The sequence below is a fragment of the Saimiri boliviensis genome, chromosome 16 (assembly GCF_048565385.1).
Source record: "Saimiri boliviensis isolate mSaiBol1 chromosome 16, mSaiBol1.pri, whole genome shotgun sequence".
Classification (NCBI taxonomy): Eukaryota; Metazoa; Chordata; class Mammalia; order Primates; family Cebidae; genus Saimiri; species Saimiri boliviensis.
The window spans coordinates 6,835,777-6,846,605 of NC_133464.1; the positions used below are offsets into that span (position 1 = coordinate 6,835,777).

General features: G+C 40.0%; 1 non-coding gene across 1 annotated transcript; it reads left to right on the forward strand.

Annotated features, from left to right (window-relative positions):
• The first annotated feature begins 10,488 nt into the window (after positions 1–10,488).
• Positions 10,489–10,623, forward strand: LOC120365845 (small nucleolar RNA SNORA48). Its single transcript, XR_005580688.1, has one exon. It is a non-coding gene; the product is annotated as a small nucleolar RNA SNORA48 (small nucleolar RNA).
• The last annotated feature ends 206 nt before the right edge of the window (positions 10,624–10,829 follow it).

The following is a 10,829-nucleotide window of genomic DNA, read 5'->3' on the forward strand; positions in this document are numbered from 1 at the left end:
AATTGGTACTGCATAGTGGAACACTGCTATAAAGGTAACTGAAAATGCAGAAGCGACTGCGGAACTGGGTAACAGGCAGAGGTTGGAACAGTTTGGAGGGCTCAGAAGCAGACAGAAAAATGTGGGAAAGTTCGTAACTTCCTAGAGATCTGTTGAATGGCTTTGATCAAAAGGCTGAGAGTAATATGCACAGTGAAGTCCATGCCCAGGTGGTCTCAGATGGAGATGGGGAGTGTGTTGGGAAATGGAGTAATGATGACTCTTGCTATGCAAAGAAATTGGTGTAATTTTGCCTCTGCCTTACAGATCTGTGGAAATTTGAACTTGAGAGAGATGATTTAGGGTATCTGGTGGAAGAAATTTCTAAGTGGCAAAACATTCAAGAGGAAGCAGAGCATAAAAGATTGGAAAGTTTGCAGCCTGACAATGTGATAGAAAAGAAAACCCCATTTTCTGGGGAGAAATTCAGGCAGGCTGCAAAAGTTTGTATAAGTAATGAGGAGTCAAATGCTAAGCACCAAGACAATGGGGAAAATAGCTTCAGAGCATGTCGGAGACCTTCACTGCAGCCCCTCCCATCACAGGCTGGAGGCTTAGGAGAAAAAAAATGGTTTCCTGGGTGCTCCTGCTATGTTCAGCCTTGGGACTTAGTGTCCTGCATCCAGCCACTCCAGTTGTGGCTAAAAGGGGCCAATGTACAGCTCAGGCCATTGCTTCAGAGGGTGCAAGCCTTAAGTCTTGGAGGCTTACATGTGGCTTTGGGCATGTGGGTGGAGAGAAGTTAAGAACTGAAGTTTGGGAACCTCTGCCTAAATTGCAGAGGATGTATGGAAACGCCTAGGTGTCTAGACAGAAGTTTGTTGCAGGGGCAGAGCTCTCATGGAGAACTTCTTCTAGGCCAGCATGGAAAGGAAATGTGAGTTTGGGGTGCCCTCACAGATTCCCCACTGGGACACTGCCTCATGGAACTGTGAGAAGAGGGCCACTGTCCTCCAGACCCCAGAATGGTAAGTCCACTGACAGCTAGCACCATTCACCTGGAAAAGCCACAGACACTCAACTCCAGCCTGTGAAAGCAGCCAGAAGAAGAGCTGCACCCTGAAGAGTCACAGGGGTGGAGTTGCCCAAGGCCATGGTAGTCTACCTCTTGCATTAGCATGACCTGGATGTGAGAGATGGAGCCAAAGGAGAACATTTCGGAACATTAGGGCTTAATGACTGCCCTGTTGGATTTCAGACTTGCATGAGACCTCTGTTTTGGCCAATTTCTCCTATTGGAATGGGTTTATTTACCCAATGTACCTCCACTGTATCTCAGAAGTAACTAACTCACTTTTGATTTTGCAGGTTCATAGGTAGAAAGGACTTGCCTTGTCCCAGATGAGACATTGGACTTGTACTTTTGAGTTAATGCTAAAATGAGTTAAGACTTTGTGGGACTGTTGGAAGGGAATGATGGTGTTTTAAAATGTGAGTACATGATATTTAGAAAGGGACAGGGGTGGAACGATATGGTTCGGCTGTGTTCCCACTTAAATCTCATCTTGAATTGTAGTTCCCATAATCTCTATATGTTATGGGAGGCACCCAGTGGGAGGTAATTGAATCATGGGGGTGGTTTCCCCCATGCTATTCTTGTAATAGTGAGTACATTCTCAAGAGAGCTGATGGTTTTATAAGGGGCTTCCCCCTTCACTCAGCTCTCCTTCCCTCTCCTACCACCCTGTGAAGAGAGAGATGCCTTCCACCACGACTGTAAGTTTCCTGAGGTCTCTCCAGCCATGTGGAACTGTGAGTCAATTAAACCTCTTTCCTTTATAAATTACCTAGTCTTGGGTATGCCTTTATTAGCAGCATGAGAATGGACTAATCCACTTGCACTGTAAAATTTGGGAAAAGTAGAGAAAATAATAATTATGATAAAACAACTGTTCATATTTTAATTAAAGTGTTATATTTGATTTTACTCAAATGTAATGGAAAAAAAACATAAAATTATAGAACTTACTGAACTTAGGATAAAAACATTCTCTCAACATATATAATATATATGTAAATGTATATATAAAATGTTCACAGCCACAGAATTAATTATATTTTTTATTTTTTTATGTGTATATATATGTATATATTCTTAAAAATCCCCACAAAGTTAACATTTTTCAAAAACTTTAGAAGGTGGGTCATTATAGAAAAAGCAATAAATCACTTTCTAGAAAAGAAAATCATGGTAAAGTAATTATATTTTCTGGCTATCATAAATCCAAAGTGATTATACTTGAATTGAGAATAACATTCAAGCTTCTATTTTCCTATGAATTAACTGAATAATGTTTGTTTGACTTTGTTATTTCAAAAGACACTGCTCTTTAAACTCCATCAATTGCTAACAAATTACGTCAAAATTTCATTTTGAGATCATGATTTATTTTCATCTTCTTCTTAACCTTACTTTATAATTGTCTTTCTTTTTTATTGACAGAAAGAATAATCACTCATTTTGTATGATGCTATTTTCTTTTTGAAGACACCTTCCTGTAGCCCTCAGACTTTGTGTTCTAATTTGGAATGGTTATTTCTATGCCAGCAGTAAAGGAGTTATTCCGAGATTTAATTTTTTTTGCAGTCATAAGTTAGTACCATCTTTCTTGAAACTGATATCCTCTTTTTTTCTCGGATTTCTTTTGGCTTTGTTCCTTAAATTTTTGAGAAAATTGTTTATAGTTTTAAAAAAGGTGCATGGCCAAATAAACTTTCTGAGACTCTCTCTTTATGTTTGAAAAGCACCTTAATTTTTCCCTCATGCTTGAATGCCAGTGTGATTTTTCTGTTCACCTTTGTTCCTCCGTTATGGTCAAAGATTAGATTTTGTTAATGAGAAGTCTGATGCTTGTTTAATATTTGCTCTTATTTTTTTAAAAATTTGCGTTTTTATCTGTGGAGTTCTGAAATGTTCTCCTGTGTATATATATATTTGAGGGTTTTCTCTTTTTTAAGGGATTCCTACAAGTTTTTGTTTACTAACAATACCCTTCCTTTTCATTGGCAGTGCCATTTTTGTGACTGTTTTTATAAGTAACATAGTCATCGCTCTGTCTTAAAGTAGCATTTCATATTTGCTCTTATATTTGGCACTGACTGCTCTAGGAAAGACAAATATTGGTAAGGCAGCCTTGTTATCCACAAAGAAATAAAACGTGCAAATAAACAATTGCATCACAGGGCTTTTAGGATCCTTACCCTAAGTGTTTTATATTGCAATTCTTAAGTGGGAGGTCTGAGGTGAAAAAGATCCTTTCTATTGTGATAATCAAGAAAGGGTGCATAAAGGAAGCCCCATTTGAGTACAATGCGTAGGGACTACAGTGGTGGAAAAGAATGCAGTCTGGATGAGTGAGAAAGGAGGCGTCAACCAAGAAGAGATGAGGGATCAGATTGCAAAGCAGTCAGACAAGGCGTTGATATGGGTCTTAGCAATTCCAGTTTGGGAGACACAGATTCGGCTAGAAGCCAAATTGTGTTCCAAAGAGAGGAAGGGGAGTAGTAGGAACTTTTTAAAGGAGGTGAAGTGTGATTGCACAAGTTGTTTTGAAAGAATGATCATTGGTGGAGGCTGCTGGCTTAGTCTGTGAGTTCATAGTTCACTGGGTGTCACTGTTCAGAAGTTGCCGTCCTGGTGAAATTTAGCTATTTGTCAGATGTTGTGGTTGTGACGGTTGGGCGGAGGTAACGGTTCAAGGCAAATTTTTGTTTTGCAAGGGTGCAGACTATGCAGGTAGTACTTCTTGGAGTGACTTTCTGACTCCACTTCAGAAGTCTGAACCAGAGTGACGCCATTCTGAATATCATAATTCACAGAGAAAAAGCGAGAGATTGATGGGGAAGTGTGTGTAAAGGAGAGAAAGTACAATGTCTACTCTTGGGGCAGAGGCTAGGCTGGTTCAGCTGGAACGGCAATGCTTGTGTGATGAATTAGTGGCACATAAAAATAAGAAAGGGGGGTTCATTTACTTACTAAATGTCTCAGCACTGATAATGAAGCAGTCAAGAAGCTGAGAAGCCTGGGTGAGTCAGGGCAGCATGTTCTCTAAGCACAAAGCCTCTGGGGAAAGACCAGCATGCAAATAATGAATGGAATTTAGGGACGTGTAACTGAACAAATGTATACAAGCTTTCAAGGTGCCACATATCTGCACACGTGTATGCATATATATATGTATATGTGTGTGGGTATTCCGTGTGTGTCTACACATATGTATATTATGTATAATATGATCCAGAAGCACTAAAGAAGAGGTTTTCTCTGGAGATGGGTTAAGAGTTGGACTGGTTTGTGGAGCACCATCCTTGAATGCAGTAAAGAGATTGAACCGGACCCAGTAGAAAACTGGGTGCCATTGAAGGCTTTTGATCCTGGGAGAGTTGATTTAAATTGTGTTTTATGAAGATAAATCTGATGATGGTTTATAACAAACAGGAAAAAAAAAAAGCCGTCAAGATAATGAAGATGCTCTTACAAAAGTCTACTTGAGAAATTTAAGTGTAAATGAAGAAGGAAAAAAGAGACAAAGCCAAAAGTTAGATAAGCAGAAGAAGGGGCATAAATTGGCACCTGAGAGTAAGGCAGCAGAGAGTCCAGTAGGACACAGAAGGAGTGCAGTCAGTGGGAAACTTTCTAAGGCTTTTACTCTTAGCAACTGGAGGATAATGGTAGCACTCTAAGAAACAGAAAACTCAAAATACATCTTGGTGAGGTGGAAAGCACAAAAGCTTTGCACTTGGCAGATCTAATATCAAGTTATGTTTCTGCCCCAATTAATTCAATCATTGTGGAAGACAGTGTGGCGATTCCTCAGTGACCTAAAAATAGAAATCCCATGTGGCCCAGCAATCCCATTACTGGGTATGTATGCAAAGGATTATAAACCATTCTACTATAAGGACACATGCACACGAATGTTCATTGCAGCACTGTTTACAATAGCAAAGACCTGGAACCAACCCCAATGCCCATCGATGATAGACTGGATAGGGAAAATGTGGTACATATACACCATGGAATATTACGCAGCCATCAAAAATGATGAGTTCACGTCCTTTGTGGGGACATGGATGAACCTGGAAACCATCATTCTCAGCAAACTGACCCAAGAGCAGAAAATCAAACACCATATATTCTCACTCATAGGTGAGTGTTGAACAATGAGAACACATGGACACGGGGAGGGGAGCACTACACACTGGGGTCCGTTGGGGGAAAATGGGGGAGGGACGGGGGGGTGGGGAGGTGGGAAGAGATAGCATGGGGAGAAATGACAGATACAGGTGAGGGGAAGGAAGGCAGCAAACCACACTGCCATGTGTGTACCTATGCAGCAATCTTGCGTGTTCTTCACACATACCCCCAAACCTAAAATGCAATAAATAAATAAAAACAAAAAAAAGAAAAAAATAAATATGTAAATACATACATTTAATTTTCAGATTAAAATTCTATCATTTTTGCTTGGTTTAGACATTAGTTTTGGTGTCATGTCTTTAGTATCTTTATCCTTTACATAAATATAAAGCAATGCATAAATTTTACTTTATACAAGCAATGATGTTAGTCTCCTGCCTGTACATTTTATCTTAAGAAGGGTTATTTCTCAAACATCCTTTGTTCTCCCCTTCGAATTCCAGCGCAGAAGATCCAATAGGAAACTTTTAATATGGATTTCAGTTTTATATATAAATCATCCTGTCATTTTGGCAGTATAGCTGAGTTTCCTCATATTAGCTGGAGAAGATTATGAATAAATTTGCAGCATGCTACACAGAGGAATATGTGTACATGAAATCATTCTTATTGGCAATTGCTTTTACAATTCACTGCACAGGAAATTTAACATGAGGGCACTGAATCCCACTTCTCACACTAGGGTGAAAACTGAGAGCCACAAGCACCGATGTTGAGGAGTTGCTGCTATTCCGATTGACCTATCTTCTTTCCAATCCTGTTCCATTAACCCAGTCCAACACCAGTGGCATCTCTGTTGGCCATCATCTTCAACTGATTTCCCTTAACTCTCAAATAAAATTATAACCTTTCAATCTGGTAATCAAGATCTGCCATGCACTGCCTCTGCTTCAATTCAGAGCTGTATCCCGAATTTAGAATGGTCTCGTGCAGGAGTGGTGAGCACTGGATGCACGCATTGACCTCTGTCCCAGGCCTGTTTCAGGCACTGTCACTTGATTGTGGCATTATTTCCTTCCAAGCTGTAAAACCTGTTCTCATGTCTTTGCAGTATCATGCTCCAGGTAGCCGTTAGCAAGTGGTCACAGTGAGGATGCAAGTTACAACGCATCTGCTGTTGTCTGGTGTCTTCTTCCCCCATTATTTTCCAGTGCTCACGGCTAGAAGCCTTCAGCTTCTGTCTGTAATCCAGCTCTAATCCAGGCTCTGAGGCCAATCTTCCTTGTAAGGTTAAAAAACATAAGAAATCTCACATTAGTATTTTGAAAACTCAGAAACAAGCCAGTCTCCTGTTGGTGCCTCTCCCACCTCACAGTTTAGCCCTTTTCACTGGACTTTGACATCTTCCATGGGGTCGTTTGCATATGGTGTCAGATCTGAGGTCATAGCTTGGTTACTTGTTAAGGATACATCCTTATTTTTTGATTCAGTTATTGCCTTGCTCTGCCTAGTATCCCTGGGTAGCCAGAGCCCTGTCTCTTGATGCCAACTGCATGCAAATCCTACCATCTCCTAGAAACTGGGGCTCTCTATTTCTGCTGGATCACACAGTTTTTGCCTACTGAGGATCTGGTCATCACCTGGTACCAGGCTTCCTGACGCTTCACCACCCAGTTCAAGTTTCCTACCAAAAATAGAATAACACTTAACATTTGCACAGTTGTATAGTATTTCTCAGTTGGCAAAATCTCTCTTTTCCTCCCATACCTCGTATCACATTGTACCTCACTGAGCCCAGTTTTTATACAACTCTACAAGAATCTTCACTTTAGCCAAATTGATCTCTGCATGTGTTTGATAATGTTTATCCTCTTCTGCAGATTTCCTCAGAACATCCTCACCACCCTAATTCTCTTCTCAAATGCTTACCGCTTTTTTTAAGCCAGAGACACCTTAAACCCTCTCACCCTTTTGAATTTTCCTTTTTATTTATTTTATTTTTCTCAGAAACAAACACTTAATATGGACTGCCTTATGAGCAGAAACCATGTGTCTGTGTCAGGTGGCATCAAAGCAAGACGGTGGATCCCCATGCCATTACCCACCAGACCCAGCGCTTATATAACATAGAGAAAGGGCACCTGTGCTTCCAATGGGATGTGTAAGACAATTGCTCAAGAGCAGAATTTATATGTGCTCTGACACAAGGAACAATAGAAAAATTGGAAATCTTAGAGACTTTTCCAGAACTGAAGGTAATCAGAATTGGATTAGCATCCAAGATGGAGCTGCTTTAGGCACTGCACTCCACCCCATAATCTGGCTCTTACAATCTCAAGAGCTCTCCTCGTCCCCCGTGGACCCTGAGCCTTTAAGGATGGTGCATCAGAAGCAGTGCATTAGCAATGGAAACATAGGATTCCAACAGAGGGAGGTTCACAGGCTCTGATGAATCCTCTCTACAGAATACTGGGATTTCAGTCTTCTCAGAAGAGGTCAAATAATGAGATATATAACATTAATAATTTGAATAGTACAAATATAATGCATACAAATCCAAAACAATAAAAACAAAAAAGAATCTATTCCATTAGGAAGCCAACAGAAAGCATCATGAAGAAAATTAAAACCTGATCCTTCTTTAAAGATTTCTTGTAGCCAGGAAATAACTCAGAATTCAGAATTCAGCCCAAATTATAGGCGAATATAAAAAACTCAAAAATAATGGTCAGGACTAGAATCCAATTTTTTCTTCCTTCAGTTTTCTCATTTCTGCCAAGGGTAAATCATAGTAAGACTAATTTATTTGCAAATAAATTTTAGTCTCATTGTACTCAGCCTGATTATTTGTAGAGTGCAGCAAGAATAGTGATTGACTATATAGGCTCCTTTTAAGTTGGCTTCGCTATAAGTTTTATAAAGAATTTTGAGGCCGGGCGCGGTGGCTCAAGCCTGTAATCCCAGCACTTTGGGAGGCCAAGGCGGGTGGATCACGAGGTCGAGAGATCGAGACCATCCTGGTCAACACGGTGAAACCCCGTCTCTACTAAAAATACAAAAAATTAGCTGGGCATGGTGGCGCGTGCCTGTAATCCCAGCTACTCAGGAGGCTGAGGCAGGAGAATTGCCTGAACCCAGGAGGCGGAGGTTGCGGTGAGCCGAGATCGCGCCATTGCACTCCAGCCTGGGTAACAAGAGCGAAACTCTGTCTCAAAAAAAAAAAGAATTTTGAAATTGGCTTTTCAAAAGCTTTGAGGTCAGAAGCCAGGCCAAGGATTCACCATCAAACTGTGCTTATAATACCTTCACAGTTTCTTTCTTCTTGAAGACCCACCCACAATATCTTGAGATTCCCGGTCCTGTTAGAAAGTGCCATTGTCTACTTGCCACAGGTCACGATCCCTGTAAGTGAACTACGTAGGCAAGCCAGTCTTTCCAAAGAACTTTTTATCAGCTCTATAAATTCAATCTCAATTTTTCGAAGCTGCCTAGTCATACCTGAAAATACGCCATTCTATTCAAAGCCTTGGAACAACTAAGACATAGCAATGTCTCCCACTATGTCCCGCTACAAAAGAAAACAGATTCTTACTGAATTTTATGCAAATAACTATAGTACCATAAAATAAAAGTACTCATGAATTCTTTCCAAATTTGGGGAAATCAGGTAAAGGGAAAGGTAAATTTTGCTCACAGAAGTTCACTTTCCCAATTTCTCTAAGCTGTATGGAGCTCAACAACAACAACAAAAAAAAAAAACAAATGTTTTCTTCAATCAGAGTAGCAGCCTCCAAACAATATGCTGACTCCTCACTCCAGAGTGCTATCCACAAGCCAAGCAGCTCTTCAGTCATTCACGGTTTGATGAACCCTGCAGGATCCAGCTGCTGTAGCTCCAGAGTCAGGGAAAAAGAGGCACCTGCTCATAAGTATCTCCTCCTAACTCCCCAGGCAGCATGGTCCTATACAACCTGGTTTCACCTCACCATGGAACAGTTTTGGGAACTTCCATTCCCATCATAATGCCTCTTTTACATCAGCCCAGACCACATGGATATCTCAGATATCAGGATCAATCTATGTCCTTTAGTCTCAGGGGTAGTCTCAGTTAATGTCCCATCACAAGGCAGTAAATGCCCCTCAAATGGAAATTCTCTCCAGCCCAGAATTCCAGTAGTCTTCACTGGGAGGTGCCCACAGGTCTTTGGCGTAATGACCCAGTAAATGCTCCATAAAGGACTGTCAAGTGGAGAACGTGTCCACACTTCCATCTCCTCCTGTGTATTCTGTGGGCTTGGACAATCTTGCTGGTCCCATTTAGCATGTTCAATTAACATTGCAACATAGATGAATTTACATGACCTCTGTTTTACAATACCATATAAGGGAAATAGTCTATGGTCAGACATAGTGTCCATTTTCACAAAACATTTAGGTAAAGAAGACACAACTACTTTATATAAAGGCATTTAAACATTTCAACTTTCATAATCATATCAACCTTCACATTTTATGTTCTGGTCCCAGGAACTTCTCCACTCCCAGACCATTTTACCCTCTCTTGTGAAAAAAAAATTTGGGTTCCAAGAAAGGGGCTGAGCCAAGGGACCTGGGCTTTTAATGCTGAAAGATCAGCTCCCTTTGGTCTGTCCAACCTTCAATCATATTGTTTTAAGACCTTTTGTTTAATATCATCACTTTTCATTTTATTCATTCCACGAAACTTACTTTTTAAAGCCAGTGACATAATTAGCTTTAAAGTTTAATAATTATTGACACTCTGTCCCGCAAAATCATGAAAAGCCAGCTTTTGAAGGGACACTGAAGGTCAAGTATTTCAAATATCAACGCTTCTTCCATAAATTCTTGCCAAGTGTGTACCCAGCCCATACATCAACATGACAGTAAAAAGGAACTTACTATTTTTTCATCTTTGTAAATATCTAACCATTAAATAATCTCCTCAGTTGCCCAGAATTTAATCTCTTGTAGCTCACACTCATCTCCTTAACTTCACCCATGGTGGAAACATGTCTATATTGTCTAATTACTCCACCTTGAAATTACAGTCCTGTTTAGATAAGTCTTATGTGTTCCCAAGTCTTTAGGCTTAATACCTTGAGACCTAAATCATTTCAGGTATTTAGTTTCAAATTATCTTATCATTCTAGGCCTTTTTCATATTACTTTTGTTACCTTCAGGCTCACTGGAATCCATTTTTCCCCATGTTCCTCCACAGTAATTATCCTCCTTGATTGGGAGAAAGAAGATACATATTGTAGAGCTGTTGATTAGAACTGACTTTTTATGGCCCTGCCCTGGGTAGAGTGGCATCTGGTTAGTGGTGCTCATCTCATATCAGCCAGAGACAAAGCAACCCCTTGTTCATCCTAGCTTGTCTTTTGATCTGGGCCCATGCCTGGTTCATGCCTTGGACACATAGGTTAAAAAAAATTAACTAATTAATAAATTAATTTAAAAACTGACTTTTTAATGAGAATGACTAAATCATATGCTAGTATCAATATATGTGTTTGCTTGTCTGTGCATGTTCTGTAAGAATGTATTTAAATAAGACTTATTTTGGCTCTACATGAACATCCTATAAAAGAACTTTGAAAAATATTTATGCGTTTAAATAAAACACAA